The following is a 7,107-nucleotide window of genomic DNA, read 5'->3' on the forward strand; positions in this document are numbered from 1 at the left end:
AGTGTTGTATTCCCCAGACAGCTTTAATGATTATTTACTGTGATGTGGTAAACTCTGTAAATGTGGAAATATATGTGTGACATAGCTTTATGTAAAAATAAATAAATAAAAGAATAGCAGAATATTTCACAGATGGAATTTCTCTGTTTCTATGGTTATTACACAACTCTATTGATAAACACCAGAGAAAGAAATGCGCATTTACAAAATAGGCATTTACAAGTAGTAAGTACTGGACTGAATTGTAATAATGTAATACATTTAGTAGAAGTGGTAAAATGCCCCAGCCTTTCCACAAAACTCCTGTTGCTGAAGAAGTGGTGACAATGGGTCCGTGGACCAGCCATCTCCTTTTCCTGTGCTGCTGGGGAAAGGGGAAGGTATGGCCCCACAATGGGCCACCGGCTTGGCCTGAAGTGATATGAACCCAGCCATCCTAGTGGGCAAACACTGAGGTTTTCTTCAGCTTTGCTTACTCCCAGGTAAAGTCAGATTAACAGGTAAAACCTGTGGTATTTTGCTAGAAGCAGCCATGAGTTGTGGGGATATACAGCAGTAGCTTGGGGGTGAATTCTGATTTTTTTTTTTACAAGTATAGATAAACTCTCAGGATTATAGTATTGGTAGCCTAATTGTACCTGAAAAATAAGATAGCTGTTTTCCATTTCAAACCAATATGAAGTAGAACAGAGGGAGAAAAGCAAAACTTAGAAAAGAAACCTTTTGAGACAACAGTGCCCCAAATTCTCTACCACTATGCAATAATAATAATAATAATAATAATAATAATAATAATAATATGGCCAAGCTCTGGAAGAAAGTCACATATCACATGAAACAGAAAACATAATTTCAGTTGATTTAAATACTTATAAATATAAGTATTTATAAATTAATTATATTTATACTTATATAAATACTTATATAAATATAAATACTTATAATAATAATAATAATAAAATTTTATTTGTAGCCCACCTTTCCAGATATTATATTTATAAATATTTAAATACTTAGATTTAAATACTTATTTTCTCTACATTACATATAGATTTAAATATGATATTCCATTTGAAAAACCAGCACCTAGAAATATTTATGGCAACTAATATCACATCATGTGTGCCCTTTCTAGAAGTGTGAAGACCATGGCTGCATATATTCTGCATCAGGCAAAGGAGATTTGTTCAGTTGCCAATGAGGAGAGATGTTTCCAGCAGCATCCCACCAGTGGGGGAGGCTGTGATGAGGAATTGTGACAGTGTTCCTGCTTCTGATTGTCACAGCATTGTTCACTGGTGAACATACCTCCTTTGCCTGATGCAGCTGTTGCATGTTAAGGTGGGCTGGAAGGCATTTATGTAGCTTTACAGTAAGACTATGTAGTGTGAAGTCGAAGGCTTTTATGGCCAGCTTCCATATTTTTTTGTGGATTTTTCGGGCTATGTGGCCATGTTCTAGAAGAGTTTATTCCTGAAGTTTCACCAGCATCTGTGGCTGGCATCTTCAGAGAATCTCTTCTAGGCCAGCATTCTCTGAAGAGGCCAGCCACAGATGCTGGTGAAACATCAAAGATAAACTCTTATAGAACATGGCCACATACCTGAAAAAAACACAAAAAACTAAGACTGTATAGTCTTAGTGGTTTATCATATGGGAGAAACTGGGAATTTAAACAATGATTAACCTATGAAAACCGCGCAATTGACATTAAAAATGCTTGAAATGACATTAAAGCAAGTGCCATTATCCTGTGAAGAACCAGGGAATAACCAGACAAGAAACAGCAAAAAGTCATTCACGGGAAAATTCCGCAAAAGAGTTACTGTTGTTTCTTGCCTATTTTTTCATGGGATAGCACTTTAATCACCTTTCATCTCAATGTCATGTGAAAACCATTCATACAAGTGTGCACAAGTGCAGGTTAATCACAGATTTTTCACAGGATAATAGAACTTTGCATGTGACGTCGTGTGAAAACCATTTGTGCAGTTACGGCTTACTCACGGGTTAATCACCGTTTATACTTCCAATTTTCCCTCATGTGATAAATTCCTTACTGAATATTGAGTGGTTATATATTCTGTAACTGCCATATAGAATGCTTGATGGGATTTTTTATAGTCATTTATAGAAACTGAGGTAACAACTGACCTGATTAAAGTTCTTAGTGTGCCAAATTATGTTCAATATAATAGCTTTTTAGAAGTAGTCATAATAGGCTGCAATTTGTGAATCAAAGGGGTTCAACAGACTTCCCCAAAGGGGCGGTCTGGAGCTGCACATTTTCCCTTCAGAGGGAGCCCACAGCAACCAAACCATGTGGGCTCCCTCTACACCAAAAAGAACCTGCTAAAAGTGGGTTCGTTTTGGTGTGTGAGCATCAGTGTGCTATTGGCTCTGTCACGTCAATGACGCAAGCATGACACCCCTATGTGTGGATGCGGCACGTGCTTCCATCATCATGGCGGCCCCTGTATGGACAGGGTGCCGCCATGTTGGAGGCATTCGTATGGATTATGGTTCGGGAGCATGCAGTTGCTACACACTCCCGAACACTAGAATCAGCACAGACACGCCATTTCCCGCCCATCTGTCTCGGGTCAAAGATTCATGCTATTCTATAAAATGACATTCTTTCAACATGCAGTATTTTATAATTCAGCTATAGGAAGCTTCTACTTAGAAAGATGTCTTCTATCTAACTACTCTTTTTAAATACAATTTTATTCTAGAAAACCCATCTTGAATAAATTATGAATGTTTTACACCAATGTTCTCTGAGAAAACTGTAAACGTCAGTTGTTAGAATTAGTGATCATTTGATCATTTTGAGAACAATCATTTCCTCCACAAAAAAAGGAAAATGTCACTGTGATGAAAATACATAATGAAAGAAAAATTGAAGAAAATGTGTATGGTCTCTTGGAATTGCCTGGAGCATTTCCACTACAATTTTCTAGATGACATTAAACATGACCTTTTAAAAGTTTATCTGATTGCAGTAAGGGCCCATGGAGTGAAAGGTCCATGGAATGAAGTCAGTGACAAAGCTCACAACATTCTTTATGTGCAAAAAGTATTATCCCTTGTATGTCTGAGTCAACTCACAGAAATCTCCCATGACAACTTCCTTGATCACAGAAGCACATTTCTTCTGATTGTAGATCAAACATTTGCTCTTGCTGATGGCCATGGTGTATTAGATAATGACACTGAATTATTGAGGATGGGTCTTTATCTTGGCGGTAGACCTCATGCTTTGTATACAAAATGGACGAGATTCAACGCATGGCATATCTAGTTAAGGCTGGAAAAATCTCTTGTGAGAATCCTTGGAGACCCACTGCTATTCAGCATAGGCAATGTTTACTGGTGGATCTGATGTTGCTGAGGGAGTGGGGGAGAAGAGAATGAATCCACTCCTGTTTTTCATCTTAGATTTGCAGGAACTATCCAAGGTACTGAACCAGTTTTGGAATCATTAGTCTGGATAGCTCCTGGTAAATTTAGACTAAAGGCCAGAGCAGATTGGGTGCCCCCTTGAAGCAACCAGTTGCCACTGAATACAGATAATACTGAGGAAGATGGAGCAATGATTTGACTTGGTTTAAATGCAAAAGCAGCATAGAAGGAGTCCCAGAAGGAGCTAAAACACAATACCTAAAAGGTATGAAAATGAGACTACATTCTTAAAATTGGTCATACTTAAGTGACCAACGTTATCTAATGGGTCCTTATAGGCTCAAAACCTCTAGCATCTTTGCATCCAAACTGGTTCTTTCCTAGCACAGTTAAAAATATTTTATTGCTAATGAATGAGGCCTTTGAATGTCGTAGGGCCCTTTTACATTACACATTTATAGCACTATGATTCTACTTTAAATGTCATGTCTGCCAAAATGCACAAAATACATTATGCAAGCTTTTGAAGCTCCACTGGCTCCTTCATCAGGCAAAGGTATTGCATTTTCTTAAGGTGTTGTGTTATTCTGTGGAGGGATATCTTTTATGCAAGCAGGTCTCTCCTCCTTCTGGCCATGTGGCACTGGGGACAAAGCATTCCAAAATCCAGGAAATAAAATTTTAGTAATACAAAGATGTACTTCTTCTGGAATCCAAGATGTCTTCATCCTTTGTGAGGTCATAGCCCCTTTTGTTAGGCACTGAATATTGAATCTTACAAGAAATGCTCCCAAGCTTTTGCATCAGGAAAATGTTAGGTTCTGGTTTGGTACGATATACCAAATGTTGTCCCAATTTTCTTTTCAAAATTGGGAACTCAAATAAAGATTTAATATAGACATGAAGTTATGTGGCATTGCCCCAATTAAAGATGATTTGGACAAAATAGTAAAAGAAGGGAATGTATGACAAATATCAAAATTATATAAATTATTATTGTAAGTTTAATTAGAAGATGAGCAATTACAAACATCATGATTGTGTGTGTGTGTGTGTGTGTGTGTGTGTGTGTGTGTATTCCTTGTATAATTTTTAACACTTTTGCCTGATGAAGAAGCCAGCAGAGCTTCAAAAGCTTACATCATGCATTTTGTGCATTTTGGTTGGCCAAATAATGGTAATATTTTTGTGGATTTATGATGTTAATGTACATTGAATACCAAAGTCAGCCTTCTCTATGCCATCCTATTTCTCATTTCTGAGTAGCTGTGAAAGCTGGCCAATGTAGAAAGCGGGTGAGAGGAAAATCAACTCATTTGAAATGTGGTGCTAGAGAAGAATTCTGTGGATACTATGGACTGCTAAAAAGACAAATCAATGGGTCCTCAAGCAAATGAAGCCTGAACTCTCCCTAGAAGCCAAGCTGACTAAACTGAGGCTGTCATACTTTGGCCATAACATGAGAAGGCATGGCTTACTAGAAAAGACAATAATACTTGGTAAGGTGAAAGACAGATGGAAAAGAGGAAGACCACATTACGGGGGGTATAGACTCAACCAAGAAAGACACAGCTGCCCTGAGTTTGCAAGACCTTAGCAAAGCTGTTGATGATACGATGACTTGGTGGTCCCTCTTTCTTAGGGTCACCAAAAGTTGAAGTTGACTTGATGGCAGTTAACAAGGACAAAGGGGGAAAGGGAGAGAAAAAGAGAGGAACCAGGATATTTTAAAAGTTACTTAAAAGGCGGGTGACAGAGGAGTCACCCTGTAAAACTAGGGCAGTTGGAGGGTATGTGTTTGTTACTGAGGAAATCTCTGTAGTGGCCACTTGCCCAGCAGTGGAAGTTGTGACCCAAAGAAATAATTTTTCCAAGCTTTGAGAATCAACACTGGTCGAAAGCCTGTGGGTGCTTTACTCATGCATCAGTTCCTCTATGGAAGAGGTTAGACATTTTTATCAATGCAGAAAAGCTGTGCATGCTTCAAAGCTGCAGGAACAGAGTTGAAAGTAAAAGGAATGACATATAAATTACTTGCCTATGTGGATTTAGGTGTTACACTTGCACGGGGACCTATGTGCTTCCATCTTGAAAATGGTTAAAGTGTAGGTGTCCCGGAAAAGCAAGGAAGTGATAACATTGGCAAACCCCATAGTTAACAGTGAAAATTTATTAAAGACTCTTAACAAATATTGTGAGGTATTGGGTTATTGGATCAATAAAAACAAGACAACAATGTTATTAATACATCTATCAGAAAAAGAGATAAGAGAAACAGCTGAGAAAACAGAGTTTCAAGTTAAAAAAAACAGTGAAATATGTAATGCAAGTGTCTCAGTGCCTCTGATATTCATACATGGAGTATTTTATACTGGATGAAATACAGAACTAATAATTACTGGTAGTCTAATCTTCATAGACATGTCTAATTTACCTTTAAAACCATCCAATTTGGCAGCCTTCACTACATATTGTTGGACAGGCAGGAAAAGTCCTTGTGTGTTTATGTGCAATGCTTTTATCTTCCTTTTATCTTCCTTGCATTAATTTCAGTGGATTCTATCATTATGACAGAAGAAGAAATATCACTCCATTTACTCTTCCCACACTATATGTAATTTTATGCATTTCTATCATGTCTCCCCTTCTTTTCTATGCTAAGCAGCAGATCACAACAAGAAAGTCATTCTTAAAAGCTTCAGTGAAACTGAAGTGGCAGAGAACAAAGTTGGAAAGTCATCAACAATGTCAGCAAATGAGAAAAATGTCTTTAGATAGTAGCTGCCTTTTGAACAGATGTCTGCAAATATGATTTTATACCAATATAATTATCATGATTTCCCCTTATGAATGCTGGAAATCATAATTTCATGAGAGTGCTGAGAATTTTCTGAAAACCCTAATCTTTGTCATGGGACAATAATTACTGGAGAGAGGGTATTACTGTGTCAGACTAATTTCATTGCTCTACCATCTTAAAGCCATAAGACAAGTGGCAGAGCTAAGTAAGAGGAATGGGAACGTTAATGTACTTAAAAAGCTGTGAATGATAAACCTTTCAATCAGAATTGGGACAGCAAACATAAATGCTGGGAGAAGGGCTTGATTGGTGTATGTGACAGAGACACTTAATTTATATTTTAAATACTGTTTTCTGTACCCTTCCACATGGATTGGATTGTCATTCCCATCATCTTAATTGTCTGAAACCAAATCGGAGCATGAAAAATCTGATCATCCAAGTCAGAATTGTACTGTGCAGTTGTGTCACCAACTTACCTCTCAACCCTTTGTTCAAGAGAAATCTAACGATCTGAACATTAACCAAACACAGCTCATATGTATTTTGGAAAGCTGTTTTAATTCCATGCTGGAGAAGTAGCTTAGGATTTTTGCCTTGACAATGATACTAGAAAGCACCTTGTCTCATGAAACAGTATATGCCTAAATATGTGGCTGGTGTACCTGGATCTAATCACAGCCTGCTCTCAGGACTTTTTCACATGGGGACCTATGTGCTTCCACCCCGAAAATGGTTAAAGTGTTGGCATCCAGAAAAGCAAGCAAATTCGCTAATACTTACTTATCACACACAGAGCACAACAAGGGGTTAAAACCACATTACTTAGGCAAGAAAGTGGGTCGAAAGCAAATTTGGGTTTCAGACAAATGAGGCCAAATCCCCTCGCTAGCTTGGAAATA

The sequence above is a fragment of the Sceloporus occidentalis genome, unplaced genomic scaffold (genome assembly GCF_023333645.1).
Source record: "Sceloporus occidentalis isolate IW3139 unplaced genomic scaffold, rSceOcc1.0.p SCAF_6, whole genome shotgun sequence".
NCBI lineage: Eukaryota > Metazoa > Chordata > Lepidosauria > Squamata > Phrynosomatidae > Sceloporus > Sceloporus occidentalis.